Source organism: Cervus canadensis, chromosome 6 (assembly GCF_019320065.1).
Source record: "Cervus canadensis isolate Bull #8, Minnesota chromosome 6, ASM1932006v1, whole genome shotgun sequence".
Taxonomy (NCBI): Eukaryota; Metazoa; Chordata; class Mammalia; order Artiodactyla; family Cervidae; genus Cervus; species Cervus canadensis.
In genome coordinates, this window is record NC_057391.1 from 11,305,478 (window position 1) to 11,309,673 (window position 4,196).

General features: G+C 44.7%; 1 non-coding gene across 1 annotated transcript; it reads left to right on the forward strand.

Moving 5' to 3' along the window:
* The first annotated feature begins 3,701 nt into the window (after positions 1-3,701).
* Positions 3,702-3,817, forward strand: LOC122444497. The gene has a single exon (XR_006270315.1). It is a non-coding gene; the product is annotated as a U5 spliceosomal RNA (small nuclear RNA).
* The last annotated feature ends 379 nt before the right edge of the window (positions 3,818-4,196 follow it).

Genomic DNA, 4,196 nt, shown 5'->3' on the forward strand with positions numbered 1-4,196 from the left:
GCAGAGGACCGTGCTTCTCCACTGCAGAATCTGAAAGGATTAGGTGTTGCTCTAAGTCTCAGACCGGCCACTTGTAGCTGTGTCCTCTGGGATCCTACCACAACAAAAAGGAACTAAAGAATAATCCACAAGAACAGATAAGACTGATTTAACACTGATCTCTTAATGTAGATCCTCATTGGAAGAGATTAGAGCAAAAGCATTCTATAATAATTCCGCAAATGCAGAAAAAGTATTGAATAAATTCAAATACCCATTCATTATACATTTAGATGTGATGTTGCGGAGAAGACGCTTGACAGTCCTTGGACTGCAAGGAGATCAAACCAGTCCATCCTAAAGGAAATCAATCCTGAATATTCATTGGAAAGACTGATACTGAAACTGAAGCTTTGGCCACCTGATACGAAGAGCCGACTCATTAGAAAAGACCCTGATGCTGGGAAGAATTGAAGGAGGGAGTAGAAGGGGCCGACAGATGATATGATTGCATGGCATCACTAACTTGATGGACATAAGTTTGAGCAAGCTCCAGGAGATGGTGAAGGACAGGGAAGCCTAGCGTACTGCCGTCCATGGGGTCATAAAGAGTCGAACATGACTGAGCAACTGAACGATATAGATAAAACTGAGGACTTCCCTGGTGGCTCAGACGGTAAAGCGTCTGTCTACAATGCAGGAGACCTGGGTTCGATTCCTGGGTTGGGAAGATTCCCTGGAGAAGGAAATGGCAACCCACTCCAGTACTCTTGCCTAGAAAATCCCATGAACGGAGGAGCATGGTGCAGGCTACTGTCCATGGGGTCGCAAAGAGTCGGACACGACTGAGCGATTTCACTTCACTAAGTGACTGAACAACAATATAGGTAAAATTTAACATCTGCTTAACCTAAGGAAGAATTTTAGCAACCAAAAACCTGGAGCAAACACCACATGTAACAAAGTGTTATAAATGCTCCCTTTAGAGTCAGGAAGAAGACAAAAACAAATCACAATTTCAATCAAAAAATTCCAATAAAGGTTTTTATGTTTTATATTTTTTAGTATGCCTTTTATCAATGCCTGATGATCTGATGTGGAGCTGATGTAATAATAATAGAAATAAAGTGCACAGTAAGTGTAATGCACTTGAATCATCATGAAACCATCCCCCACACTCCCAACCATGGAAAACGTGTCTTCTATGAAACTGGTCCCCGCTGCCAAACAGGTTGGGAACTGCCACCTTATCTTACATATTAGTATGAATTGTTGCCAGAAATGGAAATTCCAGGCACACTATAAACAAATTGTTCCAGCCCCTCAAACCCCATATTTACAATCAGAGGTGAGCCCATGCTCTGGAGTCAGAAGTCTTAGAAACGTCCATGGAGCTTGGAACGGCTAAAAAACAAGTTAACCCTCCTTGTAGTTCTCTAGCCAGTGAATTGGGGGGGGGACCTTTGGTCTCCTTTCAGAATAAAGGAGACTAAAGGTCCCCCCCAATCTAGGAGCGGAGAAACACTTTTCCTGTCCCCTCAGCGACTGAGCCCCTGACCAAGCCCTGTGAGGTGTAACTCTCCTCATAGGGAGAGAACACTGCACCTCCATGAGTCTTTAACTCCCCATCACACTGTGACATATGGAAGAAGGCAAAGGAATCTCAAGTGAATGGATGAATGAATGGTGTGAGTTAATCTCAGAAACAGGCTAAGTAAAGGAAGCAGGTCACAAAAAGCCACAGGTTGTATGCTTTCACTGGTGTGAAAGGTCCAGAATAGGCACTTTAGAGACATAAAGTGAAAGTGAAGTCGCTCAGTCGTGTCCGACTCTTTTCGACCCCGTGGACTGTAGCCTACCAGTCTTCTCAGTCCATGGGATTCTCTAGGCAAGAGTACTGGAGTGGGTTGCCATTTCCTTCTCCAGGGGATCTTCCCGACCCAGTGATCGAACCCGGGTCTCCCGCACTGCAGGCACATGCTTTAACCTCTGAGCCACCAGGGACAGAAAGCAGCTAGTATTTGGCAGAGGCTGGGGGATGGGAGAGCTGGGGAATAACTGCTAATGGGAACTGTTCCTCTCTGGGGTTGATGAAAATGTCCTAAAACTGGATTGTGGGGACTTTCCTGGCAGTTCAGTGGTTAGGACTCCCTTCCTCCACTGCAAGAGGCTCACGTTTCACCCCTGGTTAGGGAACCAAGATCCCATATGGTTCACAGGCCTGCCAAAACAAAACAAAAACACCATTGTTGTGTGCATGCCTGTCAAGTCACTTCAGTCGTATCCGACTCTTCCCAACCCCAATGGACTGCAGCCTGCCGGGCTCCTCTGTCCATGGGGTTCCCCTGGCAACGATACTGGAGTGGGTTGCCATTTGCATCTCCAGAGGATCTTCCCGACCCAAGGATCGAACCTGAATCTGTCAAGTCTCTGGCATTGGCAGGCAGGTTCTTTACCACTAGCGCCACCACATTGTGGAGATGATCGCACGATTCTGAATATGCTAAAAGCCACTTGAAGTGTACAGTTTAAACGGGTGAACTATGTGGTAAGTGGATTATATCCCCCCAAAAGCTGTTTTCGACAAATTTAAATCAAATATAATGGCAAATGTATTGTGAGCAGAGGAACTAGCAAACCAAACATGACAACTCAGAGAAGGCGTCAAAGTTGGGAAGTGGAATATTGATGCAGCCTCCAGAAAAGAATCAAAAAAAGAACGGCAATTTCCTTTCCCAAGACTTTCGGTTACCACAATCATTAAGGAGACTGTCGGCCCGTGTTCCTGAGCACTGCATAGGAGAGTACAGCGCATGGGGTTTTTTGGTTTGTCTTCTAGATAAGATGAGACTCGAGGTCTGAAACTGAAATGACAAGATTTCATCGCCACAAGTAGCATCAGGTCAGGAGGCAGGAGATCTGAAACCCAGCGCGGCAAGCGCCATTATTATTATTATTATTATTTATTTATTTTTTATTTTTTTGGCCTGCGCAGTTTGAGGGATCTTAGTTCCCCTACCAGGAAAGGAACCAGCAGGGAGTGAGAGCTGGAACCCCAGCCACTGGACCCCCTGGGAATATCCAAAGCTCCAATTTTAAACAGGACACGGCTATGAATTTTTCTCATACGGCAGAATATTCCAGAGTGTACATCTTGGACGTGCACGGTACAAACAGACAAAACACTTGTGCGCCCACCACGCAGTTCAAGAAAAAGGAAATTGTCAAACTTTGAAAACCCTCAATCCACCGAAGGGAGGAGCCACGGTCATGAATTTTGTGCCAATCGCTTGCTATTTTTTTTTTTTTTTCTTTTTCAACTTTAACAGCGAAGTCTTTAACAGAAATCAAACTCAGACATACACATAGACAAAACATCTAAAGGCTGGGTCTCGGCTCGGTGCGGCGTGTGGCCGCCAGCCAGCCCGGCCGCCGCTCCGCCCCCTAGTGACGACACAGGGGCGCTGCGTGAAGACGAGCTTTCCCGAGCTGGAAGGCCGCCCACTTGCCTTATTTGCATACCCACCGTGCACTGCACACGGTACACGTTTAAAATGATAAAACTTCAAATTTTCTTTTACCTATGTCTTCTGAAATTAGACCCTTGTTTACAGAGTAATCTAGAAATTTTTGTTCAGGCATTGGCTCTCGGTGTTAGCTAGTCACTATCACTGATCTAGGAGTTTCTGTTACCCGAGACGTGAATTACAAGTGGGTAGGTTATACTCTGGTTTCTCTTCAGATCGTATAAATCTTTCGCCTTTTACTAAAGATTTCCGTGGAGAGGAACAACTCTGAGTCTTAAACTAATTTTTTGAGGCCTTGCTTTGGCAAGGCTACTTATACTGGTTAATGAAAGACTTATACTTTGCTAGTATAGAAACTGTAAGGTGGTTTATCTAGATGCCTCAGGGTATAAAGGACTTTGTCGCACTATGGGTAGATGTGGGTTCGATTCTCAAATTAGAAAGATTTCTCTGCAGAAAAAAATGGCAATCTGCGTCAGTGTTCTTATCTAGAAACTCCAATAGATCAGAGAGGGCTAGTAAACTACAATTTATGGGGTCGCAAAGAGTCGGAGATGAGTTAGTTACTTTACTCACTCAGTCGCTGGTGGGTGAAAGGAAGTTTCTTAGCAAGTGTTTTTTTCCGCGAGTTTGTAATGTAACCTCCGATGATTGATGTGAAAGTGTTTCCGTATTATAAATATATTCTTA